The sequence below is a fragment of the Aotus nancymaae genome, unplaced genomic scaffold (genome assembly GCF_030222135.1).
Source record: "Aotus nancymaae isolate 86718 unplaced genomic scaffold, 86718_ANA_hifiasm-v0.15.2.pri h1tg000053l, whole genome shotgun sequence".
Classification (NCBI taxonomy): Eukaryota; Metazoa; Chordata; class Mammalia; order Primates; family Aotidae; genus Aotus; species Aotus nancymaae.
Window position 1 is genome coordinate 19,407,505 of NW_026988467.1, and position 15,685 is coordinate 19,423,189.

The window sequence follows — 15,685 nt, forward strand, 5'->3', positions numbered from 1 at the left end:
CCCCTGCCGCCTCCATCTAGGGGCTCTACAGGCCAGCTCAGCCCCGCAGCCCTGGAGGATGGTGGCATGGGTTAGCACATGGGGTCCCCCAGGCCCTGCTCAGCCGAGTTCATGCTGTTTTCCCCACCTCCAATCTATCCAGTCTCAACTTATGATCCTCCATGAACACCCATTGTGCTTAAACTACAATCCATATTTTCCCTCCCTGACCTAACCTCCTCCATGCCCCAGCTGATCGCCACACATCAGCTCCTATTCCCATACACAGTATGGAATGTTCCTACCTCAGGGCCCTTACATCTTCTGCAGTTTCTCTGTCTTTCTTTCTTTTTTTTTTTTTTTTTTGAGATGGAGTCTCACTCTGTCACCCAGGCTGGAGTACAGTGGTGCAATCTCAGCTCACTGCAACCTCCATCTCCCAGGTTCAAGCAATTCTCCTGCCTCAGCCTCCCAAGTAGCTGGGATTACAGGCACACACACCACCACACCCAGCTAATTTTTGTATTTTTAGTAGAGACGGGTTTCATCATGTTGGTCAGGCTGCTCTCGAACTCCTGACCTCATGATCTGCCCACCTCTGCCTCCCAAAGTGCTGGGATTACAGGCGTGAGCCATCATGCCCGCCTGCATCTGCAGTTTCTTCCGCCTGGAGCTCTCTTCCCACGTATCGGCATGGTGGACTCCTAGCTGTCCACCTTTCAGCTGTCATGTTGCCTAAGAAGCCTGCCCTGATTCCCCCGGCCAGAGCAGCCCCCTGCCCTCCATCCGTCACTGCCCCATCACCCTGGTCATTATCTTTCTCGCACTTACCACTATTGTTATTAGCTTGTCCATATATTGGTCTTTCTGCAGCAGAATATAGGCTCCCAGAGATCAGGGCCTTGTCTAGCAGATCTTCAGCTGTGTTCCTGCCTCCCCAGTGCCTAGTATGCAGGAGGTGCCCAACTAATGTTTGTCAATCAACTCTGATTGAAAGAGACATAGACCAGACAGGTCACTGAAGCCTCACTCCAGCTGCAGCAAAAGCAAGCAAACAAACTCCAAACCTGCCACATGTCCTTGGACAAGTGGCCCCTCTTCGGGTCCCAATTTCCGCTTCTGAAAAATGGCGTTCCCCTGGCTGCCAGGCTGGCTCGCAGGATAGGCTGGTTGAATTAGCATGAGTCGAGTTGATGGGTGTGAACGCTGCTTTGTAAACTGTTAAAGCGTGATTGCAAATTCGAGTAGCTGTTGTCATTAGACAAATGAAGCTTAAACCGCCTCTTCCTCTGCTGAGGAGGGGATTGGGTCAGATGCTCCCTGGGGTCTCCTGCCCTGGGAGTGTACAGTAGAGTTCTGCATCTGGGCACTGCCCTCATGGAGCTCACAGTCGGCTGGAGTTGTAGAGATAACATGCAAATCAGAAGCAATCATCAGAGAAATCAGCAGTGGACCATGTGGGGCTGATTATCTTTCAGGGAACAGATAATAGGCAAATAGGTCAGTCAGAGAGGGGTGAGGCGAATGTCAGTTAAGCTCTTGGTGGGGGCTGGGGTGAGGCTGAATCCAAGTCTTTAGAGCCAAGAAGGCAACCAGGTGGAGTGCACAGCTGGGACAGAAGCACAGCTAAAGGCGGTTGCCAAGAGATCGGGGAGGAAGAGCCTGGCCACCCCATAGGATCCCAAATGGGGAATCAAATACTGTTTAGAGAAAAGGATGGGAGGGAAGGGAACTTCACTATCATCACGAATTTTCAATTTTTTCCAGGCAAAGGCCCTGGATAGATGTCTATTTCATTAGATAACATTGAACGAGTCACTTTCCTCTTTTTTTTTTTTTTTTTTTTTTTTTTTGAGATGGAGTTTTGCTCTTGTTGCCCAGGCTGGAGTGCAACAATAGGGCGATCTTGGCTCACCACAACCTCTGCCTCCCGGGTTCAAGCGATGCTCCTGCCTCAGCCTCCCGAGTAGCTGGGATTACAGGCATGTGCCAACACACCTGGCTAATTTTGTATTTTTAGTAGAGATGGGGTTTCTTCATGTTGGTCAGGCTGGTCTCGAATTCCCGACCTCAGGTGATCTGCCCGCCTCAGCCTCCCAAAGTGCTGGGATTACAGGCGTGAGCCTGGTCCAATTTCCTCTTTAGGCATCACCTTCCTTATTTGTGAAACAGGATGTGGGAAGCTACCCTGAGCTCTGAGCTTCCGTGAAAGGCACAAGGTGATCAGCACTGGGGTTGGATGGATCTGGCATTGAATCCTGGCTCCGATTTGCCATGTGACTTTGGACAAATTACTTATCTGGTCCTCAGTTTCATCATATGAAAATTTCACACCTGCTGCACAGAGTAGGAAAGATTAAGGGGGACAAGAAATAAACGAAGCTCAGCCTGGTGCCTGGTACCAGGTCCTCACAATAAAGCAGAGGCACTGCTCTTCCTATTTTGAGGGAAAATGGGAAGTAACCGCTGACCATGGGTAGATGGAGTCAAGGGTCCCAGGAAATAGAAACAAAGAAAAAAAGTTGAATCTGCCCAGTACATAATAGGTGCTCAATAATAAATTCTCAAAATTTGTAAGTGGCTAGGACCTGAATGCACTGGAGGTGGCCAGAGTTTAGAGCTGCTCTGCCCAGGAGAGGGAGGATTGCCTTAAGATGGGCCAAGCTGGGGGTCCCTCAAACCCTGGGTCTCCTGGGTGGTCTGACAGGCAGGAACTGAAAATAAAGGTCAGCTCCACCCCAGTGGATCTTGACCCTGGTGAGGGGTGTGTAGGCTTAAAAGGGGAAAATCTCCCGTTTTCCTCTCTCCCTGCTCACTCCTGTTCTGTCTCCCTCCCAGGCTGCCTCCTCCTGGTGGCCTTCCAGGATGACACCCATTTCAATTGGAGTCTTAAGGACCCAATTTTTCAAACCTTAGATGGATTCCCAAAGCCTATGTTACCTCATTTTCTTGGTATGGACTGAAGGGTGAGCCCTGACAAAGGAATTGCTGGGACATTTTGATAGTTTGTGGGACAAAGGGACACAGAAGATGTGGGTAGCATAGACTTAAATTGCCTTCGACTTAAACCACCTGCTCCTCCACTGGCCTCCTCCATCCACTCCACAGAGTTCCAGGCTCCTGATGAAGTCTCCTTAGTCAGGAGTGGGCTCCCAACCGCCAGGGGTCCAGCCTGGGTGATTGCCACAGGCCCCCTGCAGCCGCCTACCATCCAGACCTCGGTAAAGTCTGTTAATGATGATGGTGATGAAGGCTGTCAGAGCAGGGCAGGGCCCACAGGGTTGGGGCTCAGGGTTGTGTTTTCCCTGAAGGGAAGGCCATGCACAAAACCACGGCTGCACAGACAGGTCCATTCCACAGCGTGGGGGTGGCTGGGGCTTTCCCCAGATTCCCCCATGGACTTCCTTCACACCATTCCCAAACTGCACTGGGAGCGAGATCAACAGAGAAGAAATCCAATGTACAGATAGACAAGTCTGCAGGGAGGGGCTCGCTCAGAACAACGAGGCAGAGAGGGGAGGCCTGGGGTCTGCCTGCCAGGGCCCAGCCCACCAGTGCCAGAGTGACCCCTCCCCAACCCCAGGCCCTCGGGTTAGCGCCAAGGCCCACTCTCCCACTCGGAGGCCCCAGTCCAGCCCCAGTGCCTGGGAAAGCCGCCTGTTTTGTTCCCAGATGCCCCACCACCCCCCTTTTTTTTTTTTCATTCATTGCAGTTCAGTCCCTTTGGAAGCCGCAGGGACCTGGGTGGCAGGGCTGAGGCGAGGGGGTGGCACTCCCTGCCCTGACAGGTAGTGCCAGCCCCCGCTTTGGGAAGCCCCTTCCCCGCCCCCCCACCCCCCGTCCGCTCTCCCTGCCCCTGTCAGCCGCGCCAGACGCTCTCCGGCTTTGCAGCATTCAATAAAAATTGAGAAACATTTGGGCTGAAATCGCTGCTTTATCTGGAGGAGCCACAGCGCCGGGAGAGACCACTGCTGCGCGGGGGGAGCCCGGGGTCTCGGTGGCCCGAGCGCGCGGGGTCGCCGCGCTCCAGCGCCCGCGCTGCCCCCGGGTGACCCTGCGGGCGCGATGTGAGGACAGGGGCTCGGGGCGGCGCGGGGCCGCCGGGGGCCGGGGCGCGCACGGCGGGTGGCGGCTCGGCCGTGCTCCCCCTGCGCCCGCGGCTCAGGTGGGCCGTGCCCAGCGCTGGCGGAGCCCGGGTCCCCGTTCTGCCCGGGCTGGATGGCTCATTCTGCTGGCTGCGCGGTGGCGGCGGCTGTGTGTGCGCCGCGCCTCGCCGCTCCCCCCGGCCCCCCGAGCCCGGGGCGCGCGCTCCCGCCCGGGCCGCCCGGGGCCCGCGGCGCCGCGGCCCGAGGCTCCGGGAAGCGCAGCCATGGCCCTGCGGAGGCTGGGGGCCGCGCTGCTGCTGCTGCCGCTGCTCGCCGCCGTGGAAGGTGAGCAGGCGGCCGGGCGGGCGGGCGATGGGGGCGGGGAACGGCCGGGCACGGGCGGCCGCCGGCGCCCACCTCCGCCCCGCGGCCCTCAAAGTTTGCCCGGGGGCCGGCACCGGGCGCAGGTGGCCGCGGGGAGGTGTGTCCGGCCGCGCCGGGAGGAGCGGGGCCCGCGGGCGCCCGGGGAGCGGCGGGCGCTGATTGACTGTGCCAGGAGGAGGCGAAGGGACCATCTTGCCGAGGCTTTGTAGCCAGCCCGGCGAGCGCCGCCCAGGGCTGGGGGCTGCCCACGCGCGCTCGCCGCCCCCGGCCCAGGCAGCCGCCTCGCGCCGGCCTGGTCTTGCTCGGCACCGGGTGGAGGGGCGCGGGTCCGGCCGGGGATGGGGGGGCCCGGCGCGCGGTCGGGGCTGGAAAGTTTGGCAGGGAGCAGAGGGCGGGAGGTACCGCGGCCGGCTGGGTTGGGGGCTCCCGTCCTGCGCCCCCGGGATGGGGCCCGGCGCCCCAGAAAGCAGGGACTGGCAGAGTGGAGGGGAATGCGCCAGCCCCCGCGTTGTTGCCTGCCCATCGCCCGCGGCGTACAATGGGGTCCCCTCCCCGTGAGGACTGCACAGGGGATGGGTCCGTGGGCATCTCTCCGCCGCGCGGGGTCTCTGGGCACCCCTGCCGGCCACCGCCCCGCGGCCGCGGCGCTCAGCGTGGCGGCTGGAGCCCCGGGAACTCTCCAGCTGCCGCCAAGGCCGGACCAGATGCTCTTGCCATGTGTTGGCCTTGGCCAGGGTCGCCGGGCCCCCTCCCCATGGCCTCGAGTATTGGTACCACCCGACCCCCAGGGGGGCAGGGGTAGCTGCCAGGTCTCCCGAGCCAGCTTGCTCTGGAGGGAAAGTTAGTGGGGTCTGGGTGTGTCCATGAGGAATGGCCGAGCTTGCAGGGCAAGAAGCAAACATGAATAATGGTTCTCACGTGTACTGCACTTTACAGTTTTCAAACCACTTTACAGTTTATGAAGTACTTCGCACTATACGCAGCTCTCTGTGGTTTACGGCGTGCTGCACAGTTGACAAGGTACTTTAAGCTTTACAAAGTGCCTTCCCGCCCACAATTGTGTTGGATCTCTCAAAATACTCCTTCCGGGGAAGCCTGGTGGGTATGATTCCTCCTTCTCTTTAGCAGATAGGGAAACTGAGGCTCTGAAAAGTCCAGTGTCTCACCCAGGACCGTTGGGTGTTACAAACAGAACCCAGGTCTGAGGTCTTTCTTTGAAACCAGCACTCACTTAGCTGGGTTTTCTTGCCCCTAAACCGCGTGACCCCTACCAGGGTTCTGCTCCCGTGGGCTGAGGGATAAGGCCTGTGTGCACTTCTCAGGCCACTTTGGGGTTGTGGGGAGCCCCTTCCCTTCTTGCAGCCTCAGAAAAACTACCTATCAGACCAGGCTTAGGGGCTGCAGCCTCTGGGAAAGGCATCGTGGGAGACCCCGTGCTACAATTTGAGTTTCTCTTTTGGTAATGAGCACTTTCATGACCGCAGTCGGGGGGCGGGGGGTGTCCCTGGATGGCAGCCACAGTTTCTGGCACCGAGGCAGCTGTCCTCCGGCTCCCGGGGGATTTGGCGGCTGCCTGCGGTTTCCCGGAGTGGGGCCACTGGGGCACCGAGGGTGCCATGGGTTCTGGGTGTGGAGGGCAGCCCTGGGGCCCGGCTGCTGGCGGGAGCTCCGTGGAATATGGCTGAGGTACCACTTATTAACTCTGGCTTTGGGGAAATGACTCATGCGTTGGCCCGCTATACATTGGGATGTTTACAGTATTATGGGGAGCTTGGCATAAATATTGCTATTTAGGTTGCAGTCAGCGGTGCTGGAGGGGAAGAAAATTGGCCCTTCTCTCGTTGGAAGAGGCCTGGGTATGTTTTTAATTACTGCGGGGTAGATGGAAGGGCCACGTCTGTCCAGCCATCGCCCTGCCAGAGGCTGGTTGGAATCTGGTGGGCTGTGGCCAGCCTGGACCCTGGCCCTGGATACAGGGCTGGTGAGCACTGACATCACGGGAGGGTATGGCTACTTGGACCACCACTTGGGGGCAGGGTGGGGACGAAAGCCACGGCAGGGTGGGAGGAGGGCTGCTGCAGCACCCCAGCGCTCACCCCAGGCTCTTCCCTTGCCCCCTGGACATTAGGAATGTAGTCCATCAGCGGTTAATAAGGAGCTGGCTGAATGGATGGGGAGGTGGTGTGAGGTGGAGGTCAGAGGGCCAGCTTCTAATTTACTGTGGGACCCCGGACCAGCTCCCTTCCCTGTAGAGGCCTCAGTTTTCCTGGGTGTAAAATGGCCTGGCTAAATATCTTATAGAGTCCGTCATCTACACCCTACTTCCCCTCTTTGAGCCTCATTTTCCTCCTCCGTCCCATAAGGGTGGTGATAATGCCTGTCCTGCTTGCCTCCTGGGGTGTTTGTGAGGATCAGACCAGATAACAGATGGGAGAAATCCCCCTTCTAGAACTGGGTATGGCCTTCGGGGCGTGGAAGCCAGGGATGGACTGTGCTGCCTTTGCACATTTGGGAGACAACAGGGTCCTCCTGAGGGTGATATAGTCTGTGGAGACAGGACTGAACCGTGGGGTGGTGGGAGGGTGGCCCCTCTGGCTCCCAGCACCCAGAGCCACGTGGCCACCATTTCCTTCCCTTCCGTGTCTCCTCAGCCCATAAGGCCCCAGGAAATCCCCAGCTTTCGCCTTCGGAATAGGAGAGAGGAGAGGGGGTGTGTGTATACGAGGGGCTCCTAGGTTAGGATGGGAAGCTTAGCGTCTCCCCCAAACTGTGAGACCCCCCCACCCCCTCACCAAGAGAAAGAAAGCCTGGAACATGTGGAATGGGGGCTTAGATCCGGATGGAAGAGTGCTGGGGAAACGTCCAGCAGGACAGGAGGCCGGTGGCAGACCCGCCACTAGATGGAATCCAAAGGTCAAGGTCTCGAGAAAATCAGCCTCCTTACATCTGCTCATTTGCTCTCCAAATATTGATGGAGTTTCCTCTCTGGCTGGCATGGTGCCGGACCCCGGGCAGGCAAGGAGACGGGACAAGCTGACGGGGAAAAGAGTGGATGAGACAGAATGTGATACGAGGTCCAGTGTGCTTCCCAGGGGAGGCTGTGAAGCCCCCGGGGTGCTTGAGGACAGAACAGGGTTATTTCATCTTTTATGATTTTATGCTTTGCCTAGTTTTCTCACCACCCATTCTCCCTGCTGTGAAACTTTCTTGGCCACCTGTCATGCTTATGAACTGTGTTCTCAAGAGTTAAAGAGGTTGACTTTGGAAGTTAGAGGATGAGGAGAATTTTGCCTGAAAAAGGAAATAGCATGTCTATATGTGAATAGAAAGACGTGGAGGCAGGATGATCAGGTACTTACTTTGATGTGTCTGAGGAGGGTGGGGGTTGAGGGCGGCAGTGGGGGGTTGAGACTGAGAATAGGAGCGGGGTGGTCAGGTCCTGAAGGGCTAGAATGAAAAGCCGGGGAGTTTGGATCAGATGCCGAGGGGCAGCAGGGAGCCCTTGAAGGTTCTTGAGCTGTCAAGGGACCTGGCCAGATTCGGACTTGGAAAGATCACTGACTTGCAGTGTGTGGTGATGTTCACATGAGCCAGATCTTGTCCTGGACAGTCTCAGTAAGGCCAGCTTGTCAATTTCCAGCTAGACTGTGAGCTCCCTGAAGGCAGAGACCCATCTGCCTCATTTCTGTGTCCACAGTTGTGGTCTGAAGAGCCCTGTTCAAATTCCACCTCCCCAGAGGCCTTCCCTGATTCTCTCATCTAAAACAGACCCAGTTCCGCTCCCTTCCATCCCACCTGCTTTGTTTTGCTTCATGAAACCCATCGCCACCTGAAGAAGTATCAAAGACCTGCTTGGCATCTGCCTTGCCCACTAGACTGTAAATGCCAGGACTTCATCTGCCATGTTTGCTACCACATCTCTGGTGCCTAGAACTGTGCACAGCTGTGTGGGTGCTCAGGAACATGGAACGAATTGAATGTTGAGTGAACGAACGGATGAATATATGATCCCGTGTTCTGTGATAAGTATTGGGAGAATGATGTGGACATGGAGGAGAGTCCATCTGGCAGAGGAAATCAAGGAGGTCTTCCTGGAGGGAGACACCAAGGGGATGGCTTGAGTAGAGATGCAAGAAAGTGCTTGGGGATAACGAATAGATCAGTTCAGCTGGAGCAGAGCATTCAGATGGACCAGCAGCCACCGTGTGCTAGGTAGACAAGTCCACTTCTGATGGGGGGTGGGGGAGCCTGCCTCCCTCCCTCCCCCAACTCGACTCTCCCACCCCATACTGGGCCCACCTCTGGGGCATTACCTGTCTAAGACCCAGTGACCTTCCATGGGATTAATTTGGAATTGGTTTTCCTTTTATGTCTGTTTCTTTTGCTTCTCATCTTTAAAGGAGACTGCTTTCATGTATTCGTCTTAGTCAGGAAATCAGGGCTTAGATTTAAAACCTAAATGCTGTAGAATTTGAAGGCAAGTTGACTTATTCGCTCATTCATTTCTCCATCCATCCATATATTTTTAAAGAGTCACCAGGCACCTAGTTCTTGTCAAGGGCTGGGTGGGAGAAGGGATTGTGCCTTCAGTGGGGAACAGGGCCAGCTGACTTCATAGGCAGTGTGTGGTAGAGAAAAGGCACAGCCTTCAGGGGCAGACGGAGTTCAAATCCTGGCTGTGTGCTCTAGAGCAAAGAGCACAGACTCCTTGCACGTCAGTTTTCCCCTGGGTTCCTGAGTCAGACACTCATTAAAACTGTGGACATTAAATGCTCGTCTCAACCGCTCTGAGGTCCCTGCCCTCAATGATGGTGACGTGGACCCCATTTTGGCATTTAGACTGTCCAGGCATCAGATCAGCCATCAGTGTCTCCCCTGACCCACACCACGAGCTCCCAACTTCCCCCAGCCTCGGGATGGCAACCCCCCAAGTATAGACAGACTTAGACTCCATCTCTGCCTTTTTCTCCAGGTCCTGTAAGGGAAAAATACTCAGATTCCTAGTCCAGGGGAACTCTCATCTAGGGTCCCTAGGCCTCCTGAGTCCTGGGGATCTGTAATCACCCTGAAATTGTCATAGAACATTGGGTGGGCCCCTCCCTCCTGTGGGATTGTCTTAGGCACCCTTGGTGCTACTTCTTCAAGGTTCTGCATCAGCGCCAAAGCAGGGACAGGTTTTTTGTTTTTTTTTTGAGGTGGAGTCTCACTCTGTCACCCAGGCTAGAGTGCAGTGGTGCGATCTCGGCTCATTGCAATCTCTGCCTCCCAGGTTCAAGCCATCCTCCCGCCTTGGCCTCCCGAGTAGCTGGGACTACAGGCATGTGCCACTACACTTGGCTAATTTTTTTTGTATTTCTAGTAAAGATGAGGTTTCACCATGTTGGCCAAGCTGGTCTCAAACTCCTAACCTCAAGTGATCTACCCACCTCGGCCTCCCAAAGTGCTGAGATTACAGGCATGAGCCACTGTGCCCTGCCTGGGAAAGGTTCTATGGGCCAGTTTTCTGGACATTCAGCCCATGGTAGCCTCGGATCAACTCTGCCTGCCCAGAGCTCACCTGTGAGTTTAGACTGAAGACTGGACCTCTGCACACAGGAAGGGGCAGATGGAGCCCGCTGGTGACAGGATGCTTGGGCTGGGCAAGGCAGGGGACCCCTGCTCCCACTGAGGGTGGAGGAGATGCAGACTAGGGTGGGCCTTCTGGCAGAGGAGGACCTACCACACCTCTGACCAAGAACAGTCTCCTGACCTGGCACCTACATGCCTGACCTAGCTGGAGATTTGGGAGACGGGGAACAAGGCTGGGGAGTCTGTATTTTTAACACACTCTCCAGGTCTTTCCACTAGGCAGGCAAATTTGCCCCCCAGCAGCCTAAGATAAAACACAGAACTCCTGGGAAAGAGGAAGAGAAACCTCAGCAGGAAACTGGAAAAGACCGAAATGAAGTGAAATCAATCAGAGTTAGCGCCCACCAGCCCCGGCTGCCGCTGGCTCATGCATAAAAAGAAGGTTAGCCGGGGGAAGGCAGGGAAGGAAAGAATGTTTGCACAGCTCCCAGGGGTGGGCCGGCGGCAGGGCAGTTGTTGATTGTGGCAGCACCTGGAGGCTCCCTGATTGGGATCAGCTCAGTCCGTCTGATAAGGCGGCCTTGAAAGCGTTTTAGGGCCTTTTAAAGCAGCTGCCTTCCGGAGGGTGCGGGAGGGGGGACACCTGTCTCCCCAGCACCCCATGTCACCTGGGGACTTGCCTAGGATACCCTCACTAGGTGAGCCTCCTGGAGCCATCTGCCGCCCTGCTGCAGTCCCCGCAGGGTGGTGGTGTCCTCAGAAGGGGCGACCTTGCCTGCTGTATGGCCTTGACCAAATGATCCACTCTCTGAGCCTCAGCTTCCTCATCTGGACACTGGAGATGCTGCGCATGTGTGAGAGGCTCATTACGAGGATTAAATGAGGTCCTGTGGACAGTGACTGGCAGAACTTATTTATTAGCTGCCATAACCATTAAATGTCAGCAGCACCCTCGGCCCCGGCCAGAATGACTTGCCCCTTTCTCTGAAGTCCCACGGCGCCTTTGCTTAGCCCTGATCACTTTCTCTCCTATAAACAGCAGAGCCTGGGGGTTACAGGAAGGGTGGGTGGAGTCAGACTGTCCCTACTCTGTGTCCTCTGGCTTGTGTCTTCACCTCTGAGCCTTGGTTTCCTCATCTTTAAAATGGGGGTAATCATAGTTCCTAGCTCTTGAGATGGTTGTGAGAATGGATGTGTTAATCTCAGGAAGACTAAGCTGAGTGTGTGCCTCAGGTGTGCTGCCCTTGCAGTAAATGTTCATGGTTGCCATCCTTGCTTTCTACCAATGGGAAGCTCAATTCGCAGTAGAGGAACAGGGGGCCAGTGGACCAGATTTTCCATCTCCAGCTCTCCCCTACCCATTCTGTTCTGAGCCTTATAGGGCAAGGAGGTCTGGCTGACTTGCTAGGTAGCTGAGAGGCCCCTCCAGCCTGCCCCACTCATGGTTCCATCCAGGCTTTCTCAAAGGCCCCCTCCCCACTCCAATTCAGCCTCCCTAATCCAGGAAAGGGGTAGACTCCTTCATGGCTGTGCCCTCCTTCTTGGCCCAGTGCCTGCCAGGCACCAATTTCCCTGTCATGATCATCTGTGCCAGACACTGTACTAAGGGCATTACGTGTGTGGCCTCGTGCAGTTGTCCCAAGAGCCCCACAGGTGGTTGTATTGTGATGCCCATTTTACAGATGAGAAAACCGAAGCTCTGAGAGGAGTGAATGGCCCAAGGACACCTAGGGAGTGGTGAGGCAGGGATTCAAACCCAAGTCCAGTGACTCCGGAGCTCATGCTCTTCTCCACTTCTGGAATGTGCCTCCCTGCTCAGAGGAGAGGCTTGGCTCTGATGAGGGTCTCCAAGGCAGCTGTCCAGCCTTGAACTCCGTCAACATCCTGAGATAATGCAAGTGGGAGGGTTCTGGAACACACAAACCTGCCATAAAAATGCAATCTCTGTCATAATGGTCAGAATAATGTTGTTCTAACTTAGACAAATCGGGTGTGAACTCATTATGTTGGAAGGGGCGCCTCCGCAGAGAACAGAGACTACGGAACAGTCACAGGGCCATTCACAGCTCGTGCTTCCAAACACAATAGCTCATCGGCCCTTCACAGCTGTTCTGAAAGGGTCAGGAGCCATGGGGCCCACTTTAGAGATGAGGAAACTGAGGTCTGGGGGATAATGTGACTTGCTTCAAGCTTGACTGGACTAAGCTTGAAGCCCAAGGCCAATCTTGATTGCTCATCCATCCAGTTTGAATTCTTAGCCAACATTTGAAAATCATGAGATTTTGCAGAAAAGTCCTGTTTCTGGCATCTCTGAAAAGTCAGACAATCTGGTTTCGCTGGGCCCACATTCCCACATGGCCACAGTCGGCTGGAGCTGAATGGTGACTGCCTCTTCAGACAGAATGTGTGAGCACCAGGGGCACCTCTCCGCTGACTTGCAGCACTCCTTTGTCTTGGTGCATTACAAGTTAGTGCAGAGGTTCCCTGGGTGCTCAGCCCCTGTAAGGGCTTGAGTTTGCCTCCTGGATCTGCCTCTGTTTCCCTGTGTGACCTGGAGTCAATTGCTTGGCCTCCTGAGCCTTAGCTGCCTCGTCTGTAAAACAACAGGGGTGAGACTCAGTGGTTTTGGAGGCCTCTTCCAGCTCCACCATTCAGTGCCCAGTGCCAGGCTTCAGGCAAGAGAAAGGAGAGCTACAAAAAGTACAGGACTCCACTCCTGAAAAGTGTATCACTTATCTTTAGCAAGCCATCCCAAAACCTACTGGCTTAAAGCAACGATGATGTCTTAGTTGTTCTGATTCAGTGGCTTGGCTGGGCTCAGCTGGGCGCTTATTCTGTTCCCCTGGTTGTTAACAGGGATCCCTCGGGAGGCCGCACTCAGCAAGGTTGGGCTGGAAGTTCCATCATGGCTTTGCATACGTCTTTGAGGCTCTTGTAGAGAAGGCTGGAAGGCTGGTCCCCTCACGCTCCTTGCTATCTCCATCCTTTGCTAGTCTAGACTGTGCCTCTATCCATGGCAAGTAGCTCCCAACATGGTGAAATGGAAACTGCAAGACTTCTATTTTATTTTATTTTATTTTTTTTTTGAGATGGAGTCTGTCACCCAGGCTGGAGTGCAGTGGTGTGATCTCGGCTCACTACAACCTCCACCTCCCAGGTTCAAGTGGTTCTCTGCCTCAGCCTCCCGAGTAGCTGGGATTACAGGCGCCCACCACCATGCCCAGCTAATTTTTGTATTTTTAGTAGAGACGGGGTTTCAACATCTTGGCCAGGCTGATCTTGAACTCCTGACCTCATGATCCACCAACCTCAGCCTCCCAAAGTGCTGGGATTACAGACGTAAGCCACCGCACCCAGTTGGAAACTGCAAGACTTCTTAAGGGCTGGGCTCTAATGTCACAAAGTGTCGCCCCTGCAGCATTCTGTTGGTCAAAGCCAGTCACAACGCCAGCTCAGATTCACTCCAAGCTTCCATATTAGGTTCAAGGAAAAGAAAAATATACAGGGCTTGATTTTTTGTTTCATCCTTGAAGAGAAGTCCCATTTCTTACTCAGTTGTTTAGCACAGAAAATTTAATGGTGGGTTGTCCAGCATCCCACCCAACACGTCCTGACCCACTGAACCAGGTGACCTCAGAGTTCAGTGCCCACCCCTGCACCCTGTTCTTTTCCATGTTTCTTGGGCCAACCTGTGGTCCAAACCTGAACCTAGACCCTCCTTAATGGGAGGAGTGGCTTCGTGTTTAGCAGCGGGAGGAATTGTTGGCAGCCATATTGTAGACAGTCTCCCACAGGGAGTTCATCGTCCAGTCCAGGGATGGGGGTGGGGAGGTAGCAGGAAACCAGAAACCTCATTCCCTCCCTCCCCACCCCCAGCACTTACCCCCTGCATTGTCGTCAGTGTTATTTGGCTCCTCTGAGAGGGCAGGGACTTACCACTTCACCATGTACAGCACAGGGCTTGGCTCATGACAGATACTAGATAGATGTCTATGCAATAAACAAACCTAAAATTAACGAAAAATGGCAACCTGGAGTTGTAGATACTCCAGACCTAGTGTGAGGCTTGAGGCCAGAGAAAGGGGCCTTGGGCTGGTGGGACTGAACTGAAAGGATGGGTCCCAGGTGCTCCTGTGGCCTCGGGCAGGACACTTCAACCCTGTGGCCTGGGGCAGGTCACTTCACCGCTCTAGGCCTCATTATCCTCATCAGTGAACTGGGGATCATAATTTCAGGCACCTCAGAAGGCTGAGCTGAGGAGCAGCTGTATTCTTCATTCTGATATGAAAGACCCGGTAAAGGGGTGACTGTGGTTGTCACTCCCACCCTGCCCAGAGGCCATCGCAGGAGTGGGGACACAGAGGAAAAGAAAAAGTTCTGAAGGCGTGGGCCAGTTGTTGTCAATAAAGTTTGGAGCACAGATTGGCCCCAGAGCACATGGAGATGCGTGCAAACAGAGAAGTAAGTGGGTGGGACCACTGAGCTCTGCGCGTCACTTCCAAGGATAGTTGAGGGGGACCTGGGCACCATAGTCAAAGCTGATGCATTAAACCATTGAGCAAGAAATGTGGGCTTTTGTTTGCTGACTGACCGGGAAATCTGGCCTAATGTGATACAGGGAATAAATCATAAGAGTCTTGGTCAGAGGTCTCAGACTTGCAAGCTGGCCCACGTTGTGAATGAGTGAGGTGACCTGGCTGTCGGACATATAATAGTGCCCCAGGAGGAGCACACGTCCAGTCTAAAGAAGGCAGATGTGTCCAGGTGTGGCGACTCACACCTGTAATCCCGGTACTTTGGGAGGCCGAGGTGGACGGATCGCCTGAGGTCGGGAGTTCAAGACCAGCCTGACCAACACGGAGAAACCCTGTCTCTACTAAAAATACAAAATTAACTGGGAGTGGTGGCTCATGCCTATAATCCCAGCTACTTGGGAGGCTGAGTCAGGAGAATTGCTTGAACCCAGGAGGCGAGGTTGCAGCGAGCTGAGATTGTGCCACTGCACTCCAGCCAGGACAACAAGAGCAAGACTCCATTTCAAAAAAAAAAGAAGGCAGGTGCTACCCACTCCTGACCATGTTGTCACACAAGAATCCATGCCCAATTTTGCCAGATCTTCTGATTTGCAAAGTTCTTTTTTTCCCTCTCTTTTTTCTTAGACAGGGTCTCACTCTGTCTCCTAGGCTGGAGTGCAATGGCACAACTGCAGCTCACTTGCAGCCCTGATCTCCTGGGCTCAGGCGATTCTCCCCCCTCAGTCTCCCAAGTAGCTGGATCCATAGACATCTGCCACCGCATCGAGCATTTCCCACCCCTCTTTGGTAGAGACAGAGTCTCACTATGTTGCCCCCAAACTTGTGGGCCCAAGAGATCCTCCAGCTTCAGCCTCCCAAAGTGCTGGGTTTACAGACATGAGCCATTGCACTCAGCCTGATTTGCAAAGTTCTGATGCTCATGGGAAAACTGGTTTTTGTTTTGTTTTAAGTCTTGCTCTGTCGCCCAAGCTGGAGTGCAGTGGCACTATCTTGGCTCACTGCAACCTCCGCCTCCCAGGTTCAAGCAGTTCTTGGGCCCCAGCCTCCCAAGTAGCTGGGACTACAGTCATGTGCCACCGTGCCTGGCTGATTTTTGTATTTTTAGTAAAGACAGGCACCTGCCACCGTGCTCAG